Source organism: Lathyrus oleraceus, chromosome 6 (assembly GCF_024323335.1).
Source record: "Lathyrus oleraceus cultivar Zhongwan6 chromosome 6, CAAS_Psat_ZW6_1.0, whole genome shotgun sequence".
NCBI lineage: Eukaryota > Viridiplantae > Streptophyta > Magnoliopsida > Fabales > Fabaceae > Lathyrus > Lathyrus oleraceus.
The window spans coordinates 459,593,988-459,604,061 of NC_066584.1; positions in this window are offsets into that span (position 1 = coordinate 459,593,988).

Genomic DNA, 10,074 nt, shown 5'->3' on the forward strand with positions numbered 1-10,074 from the left:
TCTCGCCACGCTTGCTTTGATGATCGTGATTAAATATTGGAATGAAGTTCCCAATATCACTGTGATGCGCTTGGATAGACCAGCTCATGTATTTGCAGTCGAAGAAGTGAAAGATGATAAGCCATGGTATTATGATATCAAGTGTTTCCTCCAGAACCAGGTTTACCCGCCTGGGGCATCTGTGAAAGATAGGAAAACTTTGAGGAGATTATCAGGCAGTTTCTACCTCAATGGCGAAGTGCTTTATAAGAGAAATTTTGACATGGTTTTGCTCAGATGCGTGGATAGACACGAAGCAGTCTTGTTGATGACTGAGGTCCATGAGGGTTCATTTGGTACCCATTCCAATGGACATGCCATGGCTAGAAAGATGTTGAGAGCAGGCTACTATTGGCTGACAATAGAGTCTGACTGCTGCAAATATGTGAAGAAATGCCACAAGTGTCAGATCTATGCGGATAAGATTCATATTCCCCTGACACTTCTGAATGTGATTTCATCACCATGGCCTTTCTCTATGTGGGAAATTGACATGATTGGCATGATTGAGCCAAAAGCGTCCAATGGACATAGGTTTATTCTCGTAGCAATTGATTACTTCACTAAGTGGGTTGAAGCCACATCATATGCAAATGTGACCAGGCAGGTGGTCGTGAAGTTTATCAAGAATCAGCTCATATGCCGTTATGGTGTGCCAGATAAGATCATTACTGATAATGGATCTAACTTGAATAACAAGATGATGAAAGAGCTGTGTAACGAGTTCAAGATTGCACACCATAATTCTTCTCCTTACAGACCCAAGATGAATGGGGCTGTTGAAGCTGCTAATAAGAATATCAAGAAGATTATCCAAAAGATGGTTGTTATGTACAAAGATTGGCATGAGATGCTGCCATTTGCTTTGCATGGATATCGTACATCTGTCCGCACTTCAACAGGGGCAACCCCGTTCTCTCTTGTTTATGGCATGGAGGCCGTACTCCCAGTAGAGGTGGAGATCCCATCAATGAGAGTCTTGATGGAGGCCAAGTTGACTGATGCTGAATGGGTTCAGAGTCGTTATGACCAACTGAATTTGATTGAAGAGAAGAGATTGACTGCCATGTGTCATGGTCAGTTATATCAGCAGAGAATGAAGAAAGCTTTTGATAAGAAGGTCAAGCCTCGTGTGTTCCGAGAAGGTGACCTTGTGCTCAAGAAAGTCTTGTCTTTCGCGCCTGATTCCAGGGGAAAGTGGACTCCAAACTATGAGGGTCCATATGTTGTTAAGAGAGCCTTTTCAGGCGGTGCTTTGATGCTTACAACTATGGATGGGGAGGATTTCACTCGTCCTGTGAATTCAGATGCAGTCAAGAAATACTTCGCCTAAAAAAGAAAAAAAACAGAATAACTCTCTAAGTTGAAAACCCGAAAGGGAGGCTTAGGCAAAAATGAGCGTCTCGGTGGATTGAAAACCCGAAAGGGCGATCCAGGCAAAAGTTAAGGACATGAAAAAAATGAATGTATGCATCCCGCTAGATTGAGTACCTCATCCTGGGGCAATCTAGGCAAAAATTAGGGATTTGGCAAGTAACTGCATCCTGACAAGACCGTGTTCTACAACTGTCATCCGTCAGAGATTCTTGTTCATTCGTCGTCAACCAAAGCTTCGAATACATCGAATTCAGAATTGGTGGAGAAATGGTCATTATGTTCAATGTAGCCCTTTTCCAATTTATATCACCAATTTCAAACTTGTAATGATCTATGGAGTCTTGCCATTTGCAGACCACCATTCCATCAAATAAATTTGAGCTTTAGCCAATTATTTGCACTCTTATTTGTTTCTATTCAATAAATGTTTTGCATGTTTTAATTGAGAAAATATCATTGTTTTAAACGAACAAATTTTTCACGAATTGTTTTTAAACAAAGTGAACATTCACAATGATAAAGGATACTTAGGAGATCCTCAGTGCTCTCCCAAGGGTGGCATGATTTCCAACAGGGTAAGACATTTGTTCATATCCCTGGCATGCTTGTATCCTCTTCCTCCGGAGCCTTTTGTGGGTTTTCTCCCGAGCAGAGTGTTTGTTGAGGTTATTCACCTCCCCTCCCTTTAGTAGAGCAGTGGTCTTCCCTCCTTAGCAGATGTGTCCTCTTTGGAAGGTTCGGGATTTGGCGGTTGATCCCCATAATTCCTTCATTTCCTCAGATAGATCCCCAACAGAGTTGTTGGTGTGTTGGATCTTATCTATGATAATGTTATCCCCTGCAGAGATATTGTTGTTTCCTGGTCTCTGAACCCCAGCGAAGTTGTGGGTGTGGTGGATTTTATTTGTGATGGATGCCCCAGTAGAGTGGTTTGGGTGGCAGATTCTGCTTGTGCATTAAGCTCTGTTCCCCCAGCTGAGACTTGTGGTTCATCCCCGAGTGGTATGCTTGTTGAGATGTTCACCACTCCCTTCAGCGGAAGAGCGATCTTTTCTCCTCAGCAGATGTGATCTCCTTGGTGAGTTTGGCACTTGGTGTCAGACCACCAATTTCCCCTTATCTCCCTCAGATGGATTCCCCAGTAGAGTTGCTTTTGTGGCAGTTTCTGCCTGTGCAATGAACTTTTTTCCCAGCTGAGACTGATGATTCATCCCTGCAGAGGTGTTGTTGTCTCTGATCCCCGACATATTGGATATTCTCCGGTGATCCTGGCTTTCTCTCTTGAGATGTAGTACCGGGTGGTTGATTCCTGGACCTGTGTGTGATAGATTTGTCTGTTTGTCAGCATTCATCATACATAAATCACACATATACATGCATAATTATAACATTCAGATATTCATGTTGCATTCTTTGCCATATATCGTTGTTTGTTGTCTCCTGCTATTTGGTGATATATATTTCCCCAAGCAGATGTGTGTGTCTGATCTCTCAATATAGAGTCATCCCCATAAGCAGAAAGTGTTTATCTTTCCTGCCCTTTCCCCACAGAGTTATATCCTCGTGGACGACGGTTGTTTCTGTTTCCTCCCAACATATATATTGGGATGGGTTCCCCTATTGAGTTATATCCTCATTAGGATGAGTCTCGATTCAGTTTGCCTTTTTGGTTTGATCCTAAATTGGCCTCTTGTGACTGTCTCTGGCATTTTCCCTGTGGTAAATGAATAATTGCTCAGTAATCAATGATTATTCACCTTATCCTCAACGGAGTTTGTGGTTTTCTACCCTTATACTGGTAGTTGTAAATCCTACTTTCATCCCCTTTGCAGAGTTAACCATTGTTGTTCATCCTAGTTGATGACGGTTACTCTTCCGTGGTTTTCTACCCAGTATCCGGTAGATGTAATTTCCTCCTTGGCGGTTATCATTATCCAATATTCGGTATTGATATTCCCTCATTCTTTTGGATAATTGCTCTGTTTAAGCAATTTTATCCCCAACGGGTCCTCTTTCATTTACCGTTTGCCGGTGATGTTTGTTGCTCCTGAATTGGTCATCATTATATACCTAGTTTTGGTATCCCGATGCCTTTCTCTTTTCGGTCGATTTATCCTTTATTAACCCAGTAATCGGTTGTGGATAATCTTCCATGCGAGTATATTATCTACGTTCTGACGGTAATAGATACTATATCTCATGCGCTCTTCGGTCGAAGCCTTTGTTCTTCCCGAGTTAAGTAAGATTCGTGTCCCTTTGCGGAATCAAATATCCATCCTACCCTTTTGCAAAGTTAACTTTGTGTTCATCCTAATGGATGACGGTTGCTTTTCCGTGGTTTTCTACCCTGTAAGCAAATTCTTTACTTTGAATAAATTTTGAATGATAGCAAATTGTGTGATCAACATCCAAATGTTGGCTGTGCATTATCTTACATGATTCAATTGTGTTTTTATCCCATTCTATTGTTGCATGACTGTACATAAAGACCCACATTGATACATCTCTTAAAAGAACTCATAAAATCTATTTTGTGTCAGTATGTATCAACGCATAATCCTATGCATCGATCCATACAGTATGTTGTAAACCACAAAATTCTTTTGTTCAGTATGTATCGATCCATACGAGTCATGTATCGATACATGGACAGGAAAAATGCTCTATGGATCGATCCATACGAGCCTTGCATCGATCCATGTTAGTTGAAATGTCCTATGTATCAATACATACGAATTATGCATCGATCCATGTTAGTTGAAATGTCCTGTGTATCAATACATACGAATTATGCATCGATCCATGCTTACTTAATTTCCCCAAAAACTCATTAATCTTACAGTATGTATCGATACATAAGTCTGTTTTATGTTCTAACAGCTTCTGTTTTGCATATATAAGAAATGTTGTGACAGCAGTGAAAAGCGGGAATTCTGAGAGGGAAAAACAGTTGAGACACCAATCAAAGGAGTGTGTAGCAGCAATTGTTTGAGCAATTAGAAACCTGAAAGAGACTTCATCTTCTCCATCTTCTCAATCTCTTTTCTTCAAGAACATCAACACATAATCATTCTTGTTCTTCGGATTAAAGGATCAAAGAGATAACGTTCAGTGGTAACAATCAAGGATCTAGCTGAGTTGAAGATTGAAGGGGGTTTCGAAGAAAAAACCAACTGGTTTGTCCTTCAAGAACTGGAGTGTTCTTGCGGGTTTGTTAGTCACGTTTGCTGAACAGATTCAGCCGCAGCGTTGCGTTTGGAAATCGGGGGATTTCGCAAACAGGTCGTGGAACCGGTGAATTGTTTGCAATTTCTTGTAAGAAATTCTTGATCGAGCTCAGATCAAGTGAAGGTTTTATACAAGAAGAAGATCTTGGGATTTAGAATTCTGTCTGTGTATTGAAACCTTGTATCAACGAATTCGGCATTATTGATAATTACAGTTCTCAATTTCATTTGAAATTGAGAGGGAGACGTACCTACACGCGAGGACGACGTGGGGAACTTCCTTACCAAATCTATGCGTATCGTATTCTTTCCTTATCTCTCTTTACGTTTTCAACAGTTTCGTAATTTCAGATAGTGTGTTGTGGCTGCACTTTTTGCGATACAATAGTGGCAAGAAAACTTCTTTAACTAAAGTCCACTGTTGTTCATTATTGATCACATACACACCAACTGTTTGACAAAACTGTTAGCTGAATTTTATTCATTGGAATTAGGATTTAGTGATAAGTGCATTCAATTTGATAAGATTCCATTGTTAATAACTTCTGTCATTCTAATTCAAATCCAGCAATAAATTCGCGTGTCCAGTTTTCTAGTAGCGGTTCAGAATAGACGGAAGTCGATTCGGGACTGAAATTTTCCGACAAGTTTAAAAACTCTGATAAAATTTTAAATCCGTTTATATTCAAAGAGGTGATCTATTCACCCCCCTCTCGATCACTAGCCACACCGTCTAACAAGTGGTATCAGAGCGCCGGTTCGTTGGTGCTCTGTGGCTGCCTGTAACAGTATGGATTCTGAACCAAAGGGGGCGTATAATAGAGCGCCTATTTTCAACGATGAAAATTACGGCTACTGGAAAGACTGCATGCGAGTTCATATAAATTCTGTGGATAGGCTAGTATGGGCTGCCATTGAAAATGGTCCTTTTCAAATTACTATGACAAATGCGGCTGGCTCCATAGTTCCTAAACCAGAAGCTGATTGGAATGAGAAAGATAAGAAAAAGTGGTCGTGTGATTGGAAAGCTCGAAATATGCTAATTTCAGCACTTGGTGTTGATGAGTATTATCGAGTATCTCATTGCACGACAGCTAAAGAAATGTGGGATGCTTTAGAAGTTGCCCATGAGGGTACTACTGAAGTAAAACAATCCCGCATTAACACTCTCAATCAAGAGTTTGAGCTCTTTCGCATGAAACAAGGAGAATCTATCTCCGACATGCAAAAGAGATTCACTCATCTCACTAATAGGTTGAATGCACTTGGAAAAACTGTTTCCAATGAAATTGCTACTAATAAAATTCTGAGGTGTCTTAGCAGGGAGTGGCAACCTAAAGTAACATCAATTAAGGAAGCAAACGACCTTACGAGACTTACAATTACAACTCTGTTTGGAAAGCTGGAAGAACATCAGCAAGCATTAGAAAGTCTTGAAAAGTTTGAGAACAAAAGTAAGAAGGAAAAGGAGAAGAAAAGAGACAAAGAGGGAGAGAAGAAGCCAATAGCTTTTGTGGCGTCTAGCTCTAAGTCCTCACGAAAAGAGCAAAGCGACAATGATTCAAGTAGTGACAAAGATTCAGATGATGAGGAAATGGGACTGTTTGTAAGGAGATACAATAGATTCATTCGAAAGAATGGAGTTAAGCATTCCGACAAAAACCTCATGAAGTTTCGAAGACAATCGATAGAGTCGAAACAGGAAGAGAAAAAGAAGAGTAGAGGAAGAGGATCCTGTTTTAATTGTGGTAAATCTGGACATTATAAAACTGACTGTCCTATGAAGTATAAGGATCAAAGAAAAACTTCACCAAAAGGGTACAACAAACAAAGAAGAGCTTACATTGCATGGGAAAGTGATAGTGATTCATTAAGCACACAAAGCTCAAGTGATAGTGATGAAACCGCAAATCTGTGCCTTATGGCTCACACCAAAAATCTGTCCTACCACAAGAAGAAAATCAATGACAAGAAGGTAAAACAAGCCTATTATAATAACTTCTCTTCTATGTCTTTTTCTGAACTGAAAATAGCTTTTGAAAAACTGCATAACGAAGCTGTAGATGCTTTTAAAAGATTATCTTCCGACAAACAAATTTTCTCATTTTTGGAAGGTAAAGTATACAAAGCTGAAAATGATTTAGAATCGTTAAAAGCTAGTATTGCAGAAGATTCAAAAGATATTGACATTAATGGATGTAGTAAAGTTAGGTATTGTGACGCTTGTCATATTTGGCAAAAAGAGGTAAACACTCTCAAGGTCAAATTAGAGAAAGCGCTACAACCTAAGGTTACTTATGCCGTTGACTCTAGTTCGTTTAAGAAGTCATTAAATCCATCATATGCAAAATACTCTTTTATTCCAAAGGATTTAATGAACAAGAATAAATAAACACATCATCATGGTTCATGTCATTATTGTTGTCGTGCTGGCCATACCATTGAGAAATGCAAGTTTAGGAGATTTCTTGTTCCTAAAGGCATTTATCAATGGATGCCAAAAGGCAACCATGTTAGCACTTACCCACTTGGACCCAATGAAAATTGGGTACCAACCTCTCTCGTTTGATATTGTAGGATGAGTGCCTTCCTTCCGCAGATAGAAGATGGTTTCTTGACAGCGGTTGCTCAAGGCACATGACCGGTGACATATCGCTTTTCATAGACTTCAAAGCAAAGAAGAAGGGATATGTTACTTATGGAGACAATAACAAAGGAGCTATACTCGGCAAAGGTAGTGTAGGTAATCCCTTCACCACTACTATTTCTAATGTCCATCTAGTAGAGGGACTTAAGCACAATTTGTTAAGCATAAGTCAATTGTGTGACATGGGCTATAAAGTCTCTTTCACAAAAACTTGTTGCATAATTGAACATGCTGAACAAAATGTTGTGTTTAAGGGTGTAAGAGTAAACAATATCTATATGCTTGACCTTTTTGATGTATCTTTAACAAGTACTAAATGTCTAGTTACCTTGAATGATGATTCTTGGCTTTGGCATAGACGTTTAACACATGTTAATTTCGATTTGCTTAATAAGGTTGTATCTAAGGATCTAGTAGTCGGTCTTCCAAAAATAAAATTTTCAAAAGACCACCTATGTGACGCGTGCCAAATGGGAAAGCAAACGAGGGTCTCTTTTAAATCAAAAAATATAATCTCAACTTCACGACCCCTTGAGCTTCTCCATATGGATCTCTTTGGACCTTCTAGGACAAAGAGCTTAGGTGGAAATTACTATGGTTTTGTAATTGTTGATGACTATTCTAGATTTACTTGGACTATATTCCTTCATAGCAAAGATGAAACTTTTTCTGCTTTTAAGAATTTTGCAAATCTGTCCCAAAACAAAATGAATTCCAAAATAGTTACAATCCGTAGCGATCATGGTGGTGAATTTCAAAATTATCACTTTGATAAGTACTGTGACAAGTATGGTATTGAGCATAATTTTTCAGCTCCTCGAACTCCACAACAAAATGGCGTTGTGGAGCGAAAAATTGTGTTTTAGAGGAGTTGGCAAGAACAATGCTAAATGAGGGTAGATTACCAAAATACTTTTAGGCCGATGCTGTTAGCACAGCTTGTTATGTTTTAAACAGGATCTTAATCCATCCTATTTTAAATAAAACCCCTTATGAGCTTTTAAAAGGAAGAAAGCCAAACTTGTCACATCTTCACGTGTTCGGTTGTAAATGTTTTGTTTTGAATAATGGTAAGGAAAATATTGGGAAGTTTGATGCAAAAGCGGATGAAGGTATCTTTCTTGGACACTCACTATCAAGTAAAGCATATAGAGTGTATAATAAGCGTTTACTTACTGTTGAAGAATCTGTCCATGTTTCTTTTGACGAGTCTTATCCGAAAAATGTCGGAAAAGGTATTTCTTTTGATGACGCAGGTGTATCTACAGAAGACATACTCAAGGAGGCTGTTAAGGAAACTGATCAGTCCAAAACAGCTGCCCATGAGAAGGAGGAAGATACTAGTCATGGAGAAGATGAGGAAGAAAAGACAGTTGAAGTGAATGAGCTTCCAACAGCTTGGAAGTCCTCAAAAGACCATCCTATCGACAACATCTTGGGAGACATTTCAAAGGGATTAATGACTCGTTCTAAGATAAGTAATTTTTGTTCTCACTTCGCTTTTGTTTCACAAGTGGAACCTAAAAATGCCAAAGAGGCCTTGATTGATGAATTTTGGCTAATGGCCATGCAAGAAGAGCTTAATCAATTTAAAAGAAATGACGTTTGGGAACTTGTCCCTCGTCCGCGAGATCATCATATCATAGGTACTAAATGGGTTTTTAGAAAATAAGCTTGATGAAAACGGAGTGATAACTAGGAACAAGGCACGTTTAGTAGCACAAGGGTATAACCAAGAGGAGGGCATAGACTATGAGGAAACTTATGCTCCAGTTGCTCGCCTTGAAGCTATACGTCTCTTGCTTGCCTATGCGTGTTCTAACGATTTTAAGCTTTACCAAATGGACGTAAAGAGTGCTTTTCTTAATGGTGTCATAAATGAAGAAGTATATGTCTCACAACCTCCTGGTTTTGAGAATGCTAAAAATCCAGATTATGTTTACAAATTAAAACGAGCTTTGTATGGTCTTAAACAAGCCCCTCGGGTTTGGTATGAAAGACTTAGCAAATTTCTAATTGATCATGGATATTCAAGAGGTAAAGTGGATAATAGTCTCTTTATTAAACACAAGGGAAAGCACATCCTTTTAGTTCAAGTTTATGTAGATGATATAATTTTTGGTTCAACTAACATACACTTGGTCGAAGAATTTTCTAAGGTTATGCAGGGTGAATTTGAGATGAGTCTCATGGGGGAGCTGAATTACTTCCTAGGACTGCAAATAAAGCAACTTGATGAGGGTACAGCAGTATGTCAAACAAAATACTGCGGAGAACTACTCAAGCGCTTTGGAATGAATGACTCAAAAACAATTGACACCCCTATGCCTACCAACGGAAATCTAGATAAGGATGAGCATGGTAAGTGTGTAGATGTCAAAAAGTTCAGAGGTATGATTGGATCTCTTCTGTATCTTTCTACTTCTAGACCTGACATCATGTTTAGTGTTTGTATGTGTGCACGATATCAATCAAACCCTAAGGAATCACACCTAACAGCTGTTAAGGGCATATTTAGATATCTTCATGGAACACCTAAATATGGGCTCTGGTATTCCAAAGGAAGTGATTGTAGTTTAGTAGGTTACTCCGATTCTGATTTTGCTGGCTGCAAATCAGATAGGAAAAGCACAAGTGGTACATGTCACCTGTTTTCAAACTCCTTGGTAAGTTGGCACAGCAAAAAGCAGGTATCTGTGGCTTTGTCAACTGCAGAGGCAGAATACGTTGCAGCTGGTAGTTGTTGCGCTCAGATTCTGTGGCTAAAGCAACAACTACAAGACT